The 16,511-nt window shown below is 41.8% G+C and overlaps 1 protein-coding gene across 4 annotated transcripts in view; it reads left to right on the top strand.

Moving 5' to 3' along the window:
• The first annotated feature begins 384 nt into the window (after nucleotides 1–384).
• LOC131741206 (zinc finger protein 436-like) overlaps nucleotides 385–16,511 on the top strand; it is a 45,428-nt gene continuing 29,301 nt past the window's right edge. For 2 of the 4 annotated variants that reach the window (XM_067013467.1, XM_067013464.1), the window contains exons 1-4: nucleotides 426–780; nucleotides 1,838–2,001; nucleotides 3,642–3,768; nucleotides 4,073–4,166. The gene's annotated coding sequence lies outside the window, so the exon portion shown is untranslated. Of the gene's footprint in view, nucleotides 781–1,569; nucleotides 2,002–3,641; nucleotides 3,769–4,072; nucleotides 4,167–16,511 lie in introns of all 4 variants that reach the window. The other 2 variants (XM_059037874.2, XM_067013463.1) reach the window with 2 other exon arrangements.

A 16,511-nucleotide genomic window follows, 5' to 3' on the forward strand; every position in this document is an offset into this window, starting at 1 on the left:
TGCTCATTGGGTATACTCCCCAGTGTGTGTTCTGATGCTGAGTGGGAAAAACAGTAGGAAGAATAAGGGACTATACACCTCTGGTGTTCCTAAGAGAAGTTTAGGAGAAAGATAAGGATTGGGGAATCATTAGCATTTTGGTGGACACTTCATAGTCTGTAACCTTCGCTTCTCATCTATAGTCTTCGGTGAAATTCATATGCACCTTTTCTTTTTGTATTAATGGTTCCCAGCAATCAACCACGCTGAGTAAGGACAACAGAGGCTCCTCTAAGGAGCCCTCCGTTGTGGACGGTGGCCGCGGTGCCTTATGGGGAATGTAGTCCGGAAAAGCTTCGACCGCCCTTTGGAAACCTGGGAAGGACGGCCCGGCGGCCTCTTCTGCGCATGTGGGGCCTCGGCTCTCTACGTGGGCGCGTTTACTTGTTCTCCTCTAGGCTTTTCCCGCGGAGGGTCCTGCAGTTTCCGGGGCGCGCCGTTCCGTGGTCACCTGGGCCTGGTGAACTGGGAGCGAAGCGGGTGCACCCACAAGTTAAATGACTGGCGGGGAGCTCCGAGCCCTCGGGGGCTGGAGGGGAAGTGGCTCGGCGGAGCTGGCCTCGGTCCGCGGGGAGTGGTTGCGCGCTCTCCCCCGCATCCCTCTCCAGAGAAGCCCGGAGCCGGGTTTCCCATGGTCCCGGAGAAGGGGAGCGAGGGTCGGGCTCCTGAACTGCAGGCCTCATGGCGGGCGCTCCCTGCAGTCCTTCATTACCTGAAGAAGGTGCTCTGTGAAGGTGCAAGGTTTGTACATCCAAATGGCTAAAATCTGATCCCCAAAGTTCGGCAGAGGCGCTTGGATCTGCAGCCTGCTGGGCTGGGTTGAAGAATACTGGAGGACGTTAGGGAAGGGAAGGAATATCATAGAAACAAATATGGTAATCATTATATTAGTTATTTTATACTAAGCATTTATTAGAAGAAAGATGTGAGCTTCAGTTGAAGAGAATGGCCCGGGTGTAGATATGACTGGAAAAGATTTCAGGGGGCTGGCGCTGGGGGGAGTGATGTCTGCAGTGCTACATGAGGTTTTAAGAGCATGATGTTTGTGTTCAGAACAGGTGCTGCCACAGAACAGCACTGCATCCCAGGGCATGTTATTTCATCCTGTTTTCTCATCTGTAAAATGAGCCTAGGAATAATATTTGCCTCATAAGGTTGTTCTGAAGTAAAAAGCAAGCCCAGAATATAATACACCCTCGAGACGTATCCCTTGCAATCAGTGTTACAAAGATTTTTAGATATCTCCCTCAATCCTCCCAACCAGGCTGTGAAGTAGGCATTACTGCCCCCTGTTAGAGCACATTTTAAAACCTCATTTACAGAGAGCTAAAGTGATTTATTCTCTGGTGAATGAGTTGATTTTAAAATGAAGTCTATTTTACTCCCAGTCTCATGATCTTTGTAATATGCATTCCCCTCTGCCTACACCCATTGGGTTTTTTCTGACATGATGACTTGCCTTCTGTGTGCCCTAGAAAGCAGTTATACTATGTGTTTTGATAATCAAACCATTGGACCTATTTTCCTTAGGTCACAAGGCCTGATCGAGGCTTCTAGGCTCTTTCTGCCTCCTGCGGTATTGTCTCACTTCTCAGCAGCCTTGATTGGATTTTAGGAAAGGTCCACCTCACCAGGCACTTGAACCTTGGGACCCCAAGTGCAGATTCCAGCTAATGGAAATGTGGCTGCTATGCCCAGGTGGAAACAAAACCATCCCAGTGAAGGAAAAAGCAGATGGCTCCAAGGACAGAAATCACACCTGGAAGAACATGTTTCTGAACTGAAATCTCTCCCCTAGGATTTGAAGGCCAAGACAGAATTCCTGCAAGGAGCATATTCAAGAGTTACTGGACCAGAGTTTTCCTCTCCAGGATGAGCCGAATCTGGGTTTTCATACCATATTCAAAGACCATTGATTATTGTGACTAAGCAAAGCCTCAGTTCAACTTTCAGAAGAAAGATGTGAGTTGCAGTGGAAGGGGAAGGGCAGGGTACATATTTGTCAGGAAAAGACACTTCATTGGAGGATTGGTGAGGCTGTGAGTTGGAGGCCAGGGGTACCAGGCATAGCTAAGGAGATTACTTCCTAAACACATACATGTCATTCCCTGCAATCTCCACTCTGTCTTTCTTTTTTTTTTTTTTTTTTTAAGGTTTTATTTTCATTTATTTATTTATTTTTGGCTGCACTGGGTCTTAGTTACAGCACGCATGCAGGATCTAGTTCCCCGACCAGGGATCGAACCCCAGGCCCCGCTGCATTGGGAGCACGGAGTCTTACCCACTGGCCCACCAGGGAAGTGCCCTCCACTTTCTCATTGTTCTGAGTTGCTTGAACCACGTTTCTCACCTGCTCATGTCATTTCAACTCACTTGATGCAGTCTTGTGTCGGCCGCCACCACACTCATGAATCTGTTCTAGTAGATATTTTCAAATCCAGTGGGTATTTTCCAGTTCACGCTTTACTGAACTCTTTGTTGCATTTGACAGTCTGACCACACCCTCCTTGAAATGCATCTCTGAGAATGTCTGTGACGCCACAGACAAAGCTACACTTAGAGAGTTGTCGCTTTCCCCCCATCCCATTCTACCCCATTCCCGTCGCCCCCCATTCTTTCCAGCTGTTCCCACCTGTCCCCTGAAGGTAACCAGTTTCTTTGGTTTCTGGTCTACCCTTTCTGTATTTCCTTTTGTACACATAAGCAGATACGTGTGTATTTCCTTACATCCCCTTTCTTACATAAAAGGTAGCATACTATAGATACTGTTTCTCACTTCCCAATATAACCAATATGGAATCGCTCCATATTGGTCCATAGAGACCTTCCCCATTATTTATGCCTTCTAATATTGCTTTTGGTCACCACTGTCTCTTCGGAGCTTCAGAACCAAATATCCAACTGCCCACTGGATATCTCTACTTGTATCCTTCACAGACTCGAGCATGGCATCAGTTTCCTACGCTCAATTCTCTTTTTGGTTTTGTCTTGTATTCCTAATCTCAGCCTATGATGCTACCAAAATAATCTGGAACAAAATAATCTGCACATTATATCTCCCATGCACAACCAATTAGTGGCCAGCTCCTCTGGCTCCTCATCATGTAGGATTGATTCCTCCTTCCCACCCCTACCAGAGCTACCTGTGGTCACGTCTCAGCGTGGCGTCCTACTTTTCTTCCCCTCTAATTTGATCTTTAAGCCATTTCCCATTTTTCTAGAGTTGGGGACAGCAGACATTTTCTGTAAAGGACCAGATAATAACTACTTTTGGCTTTGCTGGCCCTATGGTCTCTGGCAGGTTAACTCAGCACAGCTGCTGTGGTGTGACAGCAGTATAGATAACGTGTAAACAAATGGGCATGGCCGGATTTGGGTCTTAGTGGGTTGGATTAGGCTCGCAGGCTGTAGTGTGCCAACCCCTGTGCTCTGGAGCATTGCTTCCAAAATGCAAATTTGATCCCAAATCTTAACAGTCCTTGCTGACAAATATCTCTTTATGGATTTCCATGATCACAACAGTGGTCTCCAAAGTGGAGGATGGGGGCACCCCAGGGATCCACTGGGCTTCTGTTCACCTCAGATTAAACGTATTCTTTCAGATATTGGTTTCATTCAAGGACCTGACTGCGGACTTCACCCAGGAGGAGCGGCGGCACCTGGACCGTGCTCAGAGGCTCCAGTAGAGGGGTGTGATGCTGGAGGACTACAGCACCCGCATCTCAGTGGGTGAGTACAGCTCCCCTGTGTAACTACCAAGAGATGTGTTTGCTCTGTGTTGCAAAAACATGTTGAATTTCATTATTTAGCCTTGAGCGTCAGGGGAGAGTGTCAGATGATTAAACCCTTTTAGGGTTAATATTAGTGCTGCACCTGCGCTCACTGCCCTCGCTCCACCCTTCCCCTGAACGTTCTAGCTCTCATGACCTGTTGCTGGACATCTTCATCACACAGCTTTTGAAGCTGTCTTTCTTCATCCTTCAAGTCCCCAAAGTCCAGAGGGCTTGCTCCACGTTCTATATCATTTTAACAGGGTATCAACATTAGCAAACCAGACGTGATCTTCAGACTGGAGCAAGGAGAAGAACCATGGACAGTAGAGGAATTCTCAAGTCAGAACTACTCAGGTGAGTGCTAACTAAGCAGGTGGAAACCAGTGGAAATGAGAGTTCTATGGTGGTTAGCGATCATAGTTGGCATCTTTTTAATGTTAATCTTTTTAATACTCAGGAATCTCTTTTTATAGGCCCCAGACCTGGGGAAGTAATTGAGGACAAATGACTGTCATGCTATAGATACTTAAAAACATTGTCCCCGAATAAATGTACTTCTTTTTTTAATATTTAGTTATTTATTTGTTTGCTTGTTTATTTATTGTTGGCTGTGTTGCGTCTTCGTTGCCACGTGCGGGCTTTCTCTACTCGAGGCGAGTGGAGGCTACTCTTCGTTACCGCGCATGGGCTTCTCATTGCGGTGGCTTCTCTTGTTGCGGAGCACGGGCTCTAGGCGCACGGGCTTCAGTAGTTGTGCCGCACGGGCTCAGTAGTTTTGGCTCGTGGGCTCTAGAGCGCAGGCTCAGTAGCTGTGGCACACGGGCTTAGTTGCTCCGCGGCATGTGGGATCTTCCTGGACCAGGGGTCGAACCCACGTCCCCTGCATTGGCAGACGGATTCTTAACCACTGCACCACCAGAGAAGTCCTAAGGGTACTTCTTTAATCGAAATTTATAAAGATTTTTGCTGCCAAGTTATCCCTCCCTGGTATACAGACCTTCTTTTAGTGTACTCTGAACTTCAGTTCTGTGGCATTCTCTTTTGCCTACCTGATCCCACCTTCCTTTAACATAAACTTGCTGTATATTCAGACATTCATAGGTCAGTCTTAAAAAAATAAATCTTGATTGATTTACACAATCTATTTGCAAATCTAGTTGCATTCCACGTTTCTCTCCATCCTTTAACTGAGAGATCAGTTTCACTCTCCACGCTCAGCCCCACTGGAGGGGGACTAGGGTGAGACAACCAAGGTGCCTCAGATACAAAACTTAAGAAGACACTCACTCTTGGGGTGGTGCAGGTGCCCTAGAGGTCACGCCTACCTCACCCTAGTTCCAGCCCTGCTCAGCCCACAATCTTTCTTTCTCTTCTTTGTATTTGTGCAAATTCTGAAGTTCCCATGTCACTGGCAAAACTTGAGACCCACCCCTTCCTTCTGTGTCTCTTTGTAACTCTGACTGTCTCTCTGAAGTCTGTGTCTCCTGGTCTCACTGTCTCTGAGTGCTTCTTTGAGTCTCATCTGTCTTATTCAATACTGTGTCAGACACACTTGCAGTATACTTTGTGCTTACTGTTCCTTGTGACTGTTTTCCTTTTTCCATGGCAGAGGTACTCGTATTCTTTGCTACTTTCCTCTTCCTTTCATCCTGTTAAACAGGCTGGTGTGGGTGGGCTGGCTTTTTTTCTATTGTTTGTTTTTTTCTTTCCCCCAAATCAGTAGGAGATGTTTGTATTTGACATTTCCTTAATCCTGAAGAGCTGGGCCAGTCCACAACAAGGCATTCGTAAGGAACTCTCATTTCATAGCAAGTGTGTCACGGATCACAAGTTATTATTAATGGTACTCCCTCCTAGAAGCTGATGATGCCTTAAAGGAGGACAAGGAAATCCAAGGCAAACATTTGAGGCAAATTGTATTCTTCTGCAATAAAACACTGATTACAGAGAGAGCTACTATATTTGGGAAAACATTTAATCGGGGCACGAATATTGTTCCCTCAAGAAAAACACCCTACAGATATCCATGTGGAAACAATTTGAAAGCTAATTCAGAAGTAATCGTTGCAAAGAAAAGCTACTTTTAAAAAGGTTCCTGATGAATACAGTAGATGTGGGAAAACACAACTCGTTTCTAAGCAAGAGAAAAGTCGTTCTGGAATGAAACAATACAAATATAATCCAGTTAGGAAAGCCAGAAGTCAAAATGAAGATTTTATTCTGCACCAGAACATTCAGGCTTTGAAGCAACCTTTTGGCAAATGTGGGAAAACCTCTTCAAGAGGGCAGTCCTCTTCACACAGAAGAGGATCCATTCTGAAAGGAAACCAAATTAATGTAATGAATGTAGGAAAACCTTTTCTAAGAAGTCCACCCTCACTGTACACAGAGATTTCATACAGGGGAGAAACCCTATGTTCATAATGACTGTAGGAAAACTTTCCGTGTGAAGACGAACCTTACTTGACACCAAAGAATTCATACTGGAGAGCGACCCTATGAATGCGGCGAATGTGGAGAAACCTTCACTGACAAACTGGCCCTCGTCGTGCATCAGAAAATTCAGAGGGGAGAAATCCTATGAGTGTCATGAATGTGGGAAGACCTTTTTTTAGAAGTCAGCCCTCACTGAACATTTCAGGTCACACGCTGGTGTTTAATAACATTTGACTGATGTTTAAAGGTTTTTTCACAAACATTACATCTGTAGGGTCTCTCTCCAGTATGAGTTCTTCGGTGTCGCGTTAGATCTGAGAAATGGACAAAGGTCTTTTTACAGTTTTCACAGATGTAATGTTTCTCCCCAGTATGGATTTGTTGATGACGATTAAGATCTGAGCTGGGCGAAGGTCTTCTCACATTCATTACATGAAAAGGGCTTCTCTCCGGTATGAATTTTCTGATGTTTGTTAACATTCGATTGGCTTTTAAAGGATTTTTCACAATCATTACATTTGTAGGGTCTCTCTCCAGTATGAACTCTTTGATGTAAAAGAAACTGTGAATATGGATTGAAGTCCTTTCTGCAGTGATTACATGTGTAATATTTCTTTCTAGTATGAGTTTTTTGGTGTTGATTTTTTCTGAGAAACTGTGAAAGGTCCTTCCACAAAACGTACAGACGAAGAGTTTCTTTTGTGGAGGAACTCTTTGATGCTGAGTCAGATTTGATCTCTTGCCAGCATGAAATCTCTGATGTGTAAGAAGGGATGAAAGAAACCTGAAGGCCCTCTGACACACATCACACTTGTGTGGTTTCAGTCCGCCGTGTGTGCTCTGATGTTGAATAAACTTTGAAGCTCTGTTAAAGGTTTTGCCACATTGGTTACACTCAAGGTGTTTATCCAGAATATAAATTCTTTCGACCATTGTAAATGATGCGAGATGCCTAAAGTCCTTTGCATTTTCATCGTATCTGTGGGCTTTCTTTACCTTGTGAATTCGCTGGTGTTCAGTAAGTTGTGATCTGTAGCTAAGAGCCATGCTGCAGTCACCACATTCATAACGCTGAACAAAAGTAGAAGGTTTTTGATATTTTGCATGGTGAGAGCTTTGCCTGAAGGTATTCACAGATTCATAAAGGGCATGATAATTCGCCATTGATGGTTGACATGCTAAGGGGAAGACAGTATGAGAAAAATAAAATTAAATCCAGGCATCACAACAAATGAGATCACTAGTTAGTAGGGTAGCAGGGAGAGAAGGGTTCAGTGACTGAGGACTTTGGAGGGGTAGGAGGAGAAGCTGGAGTTTGTCAGGGGAAGAATGAGAGAGAAGTGTTCTCCAAGTGCAAGGATACTTTAAGTGATCAACACGTATCCAGTGAAAAATTTCTTTCAACTTGAAATACTTGATATTTGTAACTGAAAAATGACGTGTTGAAATTGTAATCACCAAAGCAGAAAAGTTTAAAGACTCTAAAAAGAGCCACATGAAATTCTAAGCAAGGATTAAAGTTTTATTTTCCCTAAGGTCCTTTAAAATCTCTATAGATACAGCAATTTGTGAAAGTGATTATACTTTAAATACTTTCCTTTGAACAACAAAACTGGGGATTTCTTTATGAGTAAATATTAACCTGGTTTATCAATTTTACTAATATTTAACTTTATGACAGGGTTATTATGGATTAGGCCAGTGCTCTACTTGGATGTTTGAGTTCTGTTTATTTTTGTTATTGCCGAGAACACTAAGAACAAGCATATATACACATCTTTGTTAATTTGTTGAAGTGTAGTCTAGGCATAGATTCTTAGAAATGAAAAGGAGTCCTATTTTTTTTATGTATGCACACAGCACACTCAAGTAAGTTCTTATATTGCATGAGCACATCTTTACTTTCTAGTATCTTGATAACCCTAGACTCTATCAAACTTATGACCCCACAGTTTGACAAAAAGATAATTTCTAGCATTTATATTTTGGGGTAATAAATCTAAATGAAAATGGGTTAATTGCTAGGAAATTCTTTTAATTAAAAAGGTTAATTAACAATGGAAAACTAGCATGTGTTTCTTTTACCCTCATCATTCTAGATCTTAACATGCTACTGAAGTAATTAGAAAATGTATGGCTACAGAGGAATAGTTTAAAGATATACATGACTAATACTGTCTAAAAGACATTGCAACATAAGATGAAATCAGGTGGTAATAAAAAAAGAACAAAGTGGAAATTGATTTGAAGATACAATATTTAAATAAACCTAATAGTTCACATGTATACAAAAATCGTATGGCCAAAGACAAAGTTACACAAAGACAGCACAGTAACCTGGGAAACCTGGTTGGAGAACCCAGAGGAAAAAGGACTGAAGAAATGGAATATGTAACTCAAAAGTTAGAACAGTCAGGATTAAAAGAGAAATATCCTTAGTGACCACCTAGAGGGGTGGGATAGGGAGGGTGGGAGGGAGGGTGACAAAAGAGGGAAGAGTTATGGGAACATATGTATATGTATAACTGATTCACTTTGTTGTAAAAGAGAAACTAACACACTATTGTAAAACAGTTATACTCAAATAAAGATGTTAAAAAAAAAAAAAAAGAGAGAGAAGTATCACCACCCATTAATATAAGTCCCATAAGGGAAAAAAATGTTAGAAGATTTGCCAACTTCAAGTGGCTTAATATATGGGCAACTGGAATCTCTGAAAGAGATGAGAAAGGGAGATGGAAGGACCAGAAAGAAAAATATTTAAAGAAATAAGGGCCAAAAAATTTCCAAACACAATGAACACTATAAACACACAGATCTCAGAAGCCCAGCAAAGTCAAGCCTAGGAAACATGAAGAGAATCACAGCAAGGCATACCATAATCAAATTGCTCAAAGTCAGTAATAAAGAGAAAACTGTAAAATCAACCAGAGGGGGGAAAAATGCTGTGCATGAAGATAAGGATGACATCATATTTCTCACGGAATACTGTAAGCAAAAAACAAAAAAACAAGATCTTTAATGTTTAAAAGAAAAAGAAAACAAAAACCTATCAACCAGAATTCTATGCCCAGCTAAACCCTTTCAAAAATGAAAGCAGAGGAGCTTTCCTGTTGGCACAGTGGTTAAGAATCCACCTGCCAATGCAGGGGACATGGGTTTGATCCCTGGTCCAGGAAGATCCCGCATGCCACGGAGCAACTAAGCCCATGTGCCACAACTACTGAGCCTGTGCTCTAGAGCCCACAAGCCACAACTACTGAACCCATGTGCCACAACTACTGAAACCCACGAGCCTAGAGCCCATGCTCTGCAACAAGAGAAGCCACTGCCAGGAGAAGCCCATGCACCACAATGAAGAGATTCCCTGCTCACCGCAACCAGAAAAAGCCCGTGCACAGCAACGAAGACCCAATGCAGCCAAAAATAAATAAATAATAAAAATAAATTGAAAGAAATAATTTTTTTTTTTTTTTTTTCGTGGTTCGCGGGCCTCTCACTGTTGTGGCCTCTCCCGTTGCAGAGCACAGGCTCCGGATGCGCAGGCTCAGCGGCCATGGCTCACGGACCCAGCCGCTCCGCGGCATGTGGGATCTTCCCGGACCGGGGCACGAACCCGTGTCCCCTGCATCGGCAGGCGGACTCTCAACCACTGTGCCACCAGGGAAGCCCTAAAGAAATAATTTTTTTAATGAAAGCAAAAAAAATCAGACATACAAAATTTGGATTTAACCAAAGGAATTAAAAAAAAAATCAGTCATAACTACATGCTAAATATGTAAGTTTGTTTAATAATGATAAAGAGGTCAATTAATCAGGAGCATTGTTTATGCAACCTACAGAGCTTCAAAATACATGATGCAAAAAGAATGTCAAAGAGAAATAAATTCACAATTATAGTTGGAAATTTCAATACCCCACTCTCAATAATTGATTCAAGAGGTAAGCACAATATCAAATATAGTTGAACACAACTATCAATCAGCTTCCACCTTAAAATCTTAAAAGAGCAAATTAAACCAAAGTCAGAAAGGAAGTAATAAAAAAAATCAAAGCAGGAATCAATGAAATAGAGAACAAGAAATCAGTACAGAAAAAAACAATAAAACATAAAGCTGGTTCTTTAAGATCAGTAAAATTGATAACCTAGCCAGACTGATCAGGAAGACAAAAGAGAGGACACAAAGTATCAATGTCAGGAATGAAAGAGGCGACATAACTACAGATTCTCTAGCCATTAAAAGAGTAGTAAGGGTATATTATGAAGACATATATAGACAACTGATTTTTTTTTTTTTTTTAGCTAAGGTGCCAAAGGCAATGCAGTGTTTTCACTCTAGGTGAAAAGGAGTAATTAAAACCACAAGAAAGACATCCTCCAAATACAAACAAACTGGAAACAACCCAAATGCCTGTGAAAAGATGGATGGATAAGCAAATTTTGTACATCTATACAATGGATTACTTTCCGCAGTATAAAAGAATTAACTACTGATATATGCAACAGCATGGGTGACTCAGAATAATTATTCTGAGTTAAAGAAGCTAGACAAATCAAAAACAAAAAATGTGTACTGCATGATCCTATTTATATAAAACTCCAGAAAATGCAGTCTAGAGTGACTGCAGATCAGTGGTCACTTGGGGATGAGGGGGCAGGAGGGGAGGATTGAAAGGGGACAAGGAAACCTCTGGAGATGGTTACTGTGTTCACCATCTTGACTGTGGGATGGCTTCCCAGGTATATCTTTATGTGAGAACTTATCCACTTGTATACTGTAAATACGCACAGTTTAAGTCAATTATACCTCAATAAAATTTTATGAGACTGATGTACTGCCAGCTGTGCTAAGAGGGCAAACTATAAAAATGTTTTTAAAAACAAGAAATAACCTGATAATTTCCCAGAATTAAAGTGAAAAGACTGCAAATTGAAAAGCCCCATTGACCACCAAACAAGATAGAAAAGGAAAACCCAAACCAGGTAAAAATATCATGAGTCATAAGAACAACAGAAGTGAAAATTCTAAAAGCTCCTAGAGAGAAGGTACAGATCACCAATAATGGTAAGAGTCAGATTGATGTGAAGCTTTTCAGTGGTAGCAGTTTGGCAAGAAGATAATGGAGTAATACTTTGAAAGTGTTGGCTGAGGATCCTCAAAAATTGTAATTAGAAAAAAAAAAATTTCTTAATTAGGACTGTCATATGTTTCAACAATCCCACTGCTGGGCATCCAAAAGAAATGTTGTTTTAAGGCCCTTATGTTTGTGGGGGGTTGTGATAGCAGCAGGGGAAACGTGCAGAGGGCCAGAGACTGAGAATGGCCTAGGTTGGGATGAGGCGGGCATAGTGGGTGGATTCGTGGACCAGAGGCCGTGAAGGGGGATGTCGGGTCCAGATGGTCACTGTCTCTAAAAGCCAGGGGGACCAAACGCTGCAGCGGGACAGAAGCCCAAACCGAAGCCCAAGCAGGGTGAGATGCCCCAGGCAGAGGCCAGCCGGACCTGGACACTGAATCTGCCAGCACCTTGATCTTGGACTTTCCAGCCTCCAGAACTGGGAGAAATGTTTGTTGTTTATAAGCCACCGAGTCTATGACATTTTGTTCTAGTAGCCCAATCAGACAGCACCCACCCCTGAGACATCTGCCTTCTCCTTCACTTGTTTGGCCTTCATGCAGGGAACACAATTCAGAGGCACAATAGGAGGAAAGGGAAAGAGCACATGTGGGGAGAGGATGTGCCCGAGAGCATCTCTAAAATCAGAACCTCGTTTCTCAATCAACTGGCAACTTCAGAGGAATCTGTTTTTAAGAACGAAGATGTGAAATTACCTGAGAGTGGTATAAATACATGTTTCCTGCCATCATTTGTGGCTGAGCAAATAGAGTTGGATTATACAGAAAGTAAAGACGGTGATGTTTTGCATCTACTGTGGCCGTTTTAGCCGGCTGCAGGAAGATACTGAGAACCTAGCAGGTGCTAAGCCCTGCCGTACTCGTGATCTCATTTCCTGACAGTCGCCCTCTAAGGAAATCATTTTTCTTATTTTGCAGACAAAGTAAGGGAGGATTCAAGATATAAGCGATTTGCCCAAGGTCACATAGCACTGAGGGGCAGCACAGGGCTTCACCCGCTGATCTGCCCGACTCTAAAAGACTGGGCTCAGGATTTCCCTGGCGGTCCAGTGGTTAAGACTTCTCACTTCCACTGCAGAGGGCGCAGGTTCGATCCCTGGTGGGGGAACTAAGATCCCTCGTGCTGTTTAGTGTGGCAAAAAAAATAGGAAAAAAAAATTTTAATTAAAAATATAAAAGACTGGGGGCTCTTTGGCACTCCCCTTAAGGGCATAATCCTGGGCAAAGTTCACATTTTAAGGCTGTCCTTTCCTCACCTGGCCATATTTTTTCTTAGCCAGGCTCATCAACTCCCTGCACCCACTTATTTTTTATACTTCGTGCTGCACAGTTTTAAAAAATAGATGTTATTTTCTCTTCCAGGACTTCACTCATGGAGCCAAGACTGTATCTTTTATCTTTCTATACAAAGCCTTTAGTTCTAGCATCTAGCACTTAATATGCCCCCCAAAAAGGCGTTATTTTGAGAGTCTCCTACCACGCATCCATTGTACTAGCATGAATTATTTTATTTCAGCATCTTGAAATCCCACTGGTGTAGGTACAATTAACTCATTTTAATGAGTAGAAAATCCAAACAGATTAGTTTTTTAAGATCACATGGCCAGTTGTAGTACTGATGGGATGTATCCCAAAGGTCTTTGAACCCAGGGCTGGAGATCTTGACAGTTGCCACCAAATTCTCCATCATTGTAATTATAGAGGCAGAAATCATGATAATCTGCTTAATATTAACAAGCTTTAGGGGCTTAGGTACCTAACCTTGATGTACCTCTGTTTTCTCATCTTTAAAATAAAGGTGTTGGGTTCTTTCACATTGTTTATCAGGAGCATGATACAAACATACCTGAGCTTCTGCAGGTGTAACCTGAGACTGCACAAAAAACTGAAGACCTTTTGAGTCTCTTATTTTTTATTTTTAATAATTGACAATTTATTCAGATATTTATAGATTCATATGTAGTTGTAAGAAATAAGAAAGAGATCCCATGTACCATTAAATCAGTTTTCCCTGGCTTAATGGTAACATCTTGCAAAATCACAGTATAGTATCAAAACTGGGACATTGACATTGATAAAATTCTCCATTCTTTTTCAGATTTCCCCAGTTTACTTCATGTGTGTTAGTTCTATACAATTTAATCACATGTGTCGGTTCGTGTATCCACCACTATAATGATGTCAGACACTTCCATCACCACAGGGATTTCTGGTGTTGCCCTTTTATAACCACACCCACTTCCCTCCACCCCCTCCCTAATCCCTGGCAACCACTAATCTCAGGTGCTAAAATTTTCTCATTTCAAAAATACTATAGGGCTTCCCTGGTGGCGCAGTGGTTGAGAGTCCGCCTGCCGATGCAGGGGACATGTGTTCACGCCCTGGTCCGGGAAGATCCCACATGCCGCGGAGCGGCTGGGGCCGTGAGCCATGGCCGCTGAGCCTGCGCGTCCGGAGCCTGTGCTCCGCAACGGGAGAGGCCACAACAGTGAGAGGCCCGCGTACCGCAAAAACCCCCCCAAAAAAAAAAAAAAAAAAAAAAAAAATACTATAGAGGGCTTCCCTGGTGGCGCAGTGGTTGAGAGTCCGCCTGCCGATGCAGGAGACACGGGTTCGTGCCCTGGTCCGGGAGGATCCCGCGTGCCGCGGAGCGCCTGGGCCCGTGAGCCATGGCCGCTGGGCCTGTGTGTCCGGAGCCTGTGCTCCGCAATGGGAGAGGCCACAACGGTGAGAGGCCCGCATACCGCAAAAAAAAAAAAAAAAACTATAGAAATGGAATCATATAGTATTGGCTTTTACCACTCAGCACAGTTCCCTGAAGAGTCATCTAACCTGTTATATGTATCAATAATTTGCCTTTTGTTGCTGAGTAGTATTCCATGGGATGGATGTATCATAGTTTGTTTAATGATTTACCTCTTGAAGGACATCTGAGCTGTTTCCAGTTTGGGGCTATTACAGATAAAGCTATTATAAAAATTAGTATATAGGTTCTCGTGTGAACATAAATTTTTATTTTTCTGGGATAAATGCCCAGGAGTAAAATTGCTGGGTTGTATGACAGTTGCATAGGAGAAATTGCCAAACTGTTCCAAGTGGTTATACCATTTTATGTTCCCTACAGCAATGTATGAATGATCCAGTGTCACCACAGCTTTACCAGCATTTGATGTTACTATTGTTTATTTTAGCCTTTATGATAGGTGTGTCGTGATACTTCATTGTGGTTTTAATTGGCATTTTCCTAATGGCTAATGATGTCAAACATTTTTTCATGTGCTTATCTTCTCTCTGAATATCCTTTTCTGTGAAATAACCTTGACACTTTCCTACTTTCTAATTGGACTATTTCTACTGTTGAGATGTGAAATGTCTTTACATATTTTAAATACCAACCCTTTGTCAGATGTCTGGTTTGCAAATATTTCCTCCCAGTCCGTAGCTCATCTTTTCATCCTCTTCACAGGCTCTTTTTGCAGAACAAAACTTCTTAATTTTGATGCAGTCAGTTTATACATTTTTCCTTTTATAGATCATGCTTTTTTGGGTGTCAAGTCTAAGAATTCTTTGCCTAGTACTCAATCCTGAAGACTTTTTTCCTAAAAGTTTTATAGTTTTACATTTAAGTCCATGATTCATTTTGAATTAATTTTTGCATAAGGGTATGAAGTTGAGGTGAAGGTTTATTTTTTTGCCTGTGGATGTTCAATTGCTCCAATAGCATTTGTTGAAAAGGTTTGGTTTTATTTTAAAAGTGCATGATGATCTTGTAACTTACTCCATGTTTATATTTTTCATAAAACCATGGCTTATATTATGTGACATAAAATAAAGTTGATCATCTAAGATGATGTGTCAAGTAAATCCTGTGGTTTTCTTTATTTGCTGCATAGGTCCACCAGTTCCTTAGGGCATGTAAATCACAATGTGAGAATAAGTGCTGGATGATATTGAGGGTTCCTGTCAGCTCTGATAATCTCTTCATGTCTCTGTCTCTCTCTGTCCCTCCCAGTCTCTTATCTCTGTCTCTCACGAACTTCCCTCACTGAACTACCATTTATTGATAGGGTTGCCATATATTCTGATTTAACCAAGGCAATAAAAGTTTATGCTGCTTGGTGAAATTATTACTTCTGTCTCAAAGGTATTCTGGTTAGAGCAATAAATTATACAGTCACCTTATTTATTGAAGACCTTCTGTTAAGCACTTTACTCTTTTACGCACTTTACCCTTAGCCTTAACAAGAGAGCTTTGATTAAGATATGCACTAGCCCCAGAGTGTAAATGAAGAATATAAGCAAGAAGATTTCAAGCATCTTGCAGAGAGGTAGGGCTTCTTATGAGACTTTAAACGCCTATAGGTGTGGACTTTAACCAGCATAATCTAATTATTCTGGTTATTGACTCCTTCCCATCAATATACATGGTGGCAATAAGTTCTGGATACATATAATGGTTTATTGGTGTTATAATACATGATATATTTAATGGCTTATGTGATATATTCAAATTCTTGTCCCTCATTAGCAACATGTGGTTCAATATGCTTTGCAAAATTGCATTGAACACAGGACATTAACATAGCATTTTCATCAGTCTTTCTAATTGCATATGGGGTGCATCCTTCAGCTGATTTGTGTCTCTTTCACAAGATTAATCCTTGCCTTTAGCATCCCTCAGAAGTCAGAGTTTCAGATCTAGACAATGTGCAGCCAATTCCACATGACCATATCATCCAACCCGGCTTTGGAAATTAATTATCCAACCAGTTCCTCTCCATTCTGGCATAATGAGGTAGCACATCATTCTGTTAGACTCACGTTTTGTGACCTCCTCCTACCCTGTCGGAGTGGAGGCATTCATTATGTAACATGGTCACATAAATCAGATATTTACCCATGTTTCCCAACTTTTTGGCTACCCTATAGATTTGTAAATGGTTTACAATGAACATTCCATAAAGGAGTAGAATGTGACCTGCCCTTTAATGGATATATCAGCAGCAGTTAGGAACAGGGTCTCAATTTTTAAAAGCACAATTAAAGTATGGGAAAGTGAGGAAGGAAGTGATCCTGAACATGACTGTCATCAAATTGAAGGGGCTGAGCAAACATTCACTGAATT

This window comes from Kogia breviceps, chromosome 14 (genome assembly GCF_026419965.1).
Source record: "Kogia breviceps isolate mKogBre1 chromosome 14, mKogBre1 haplotype 1, whole genome shotgun sequence".
Lineage (NCBI taxonomy): Eukaryota > Metazoa > Chordata > Mammalia > Artiodactyla > Physeteridae > Kogia > Kogia breviceps.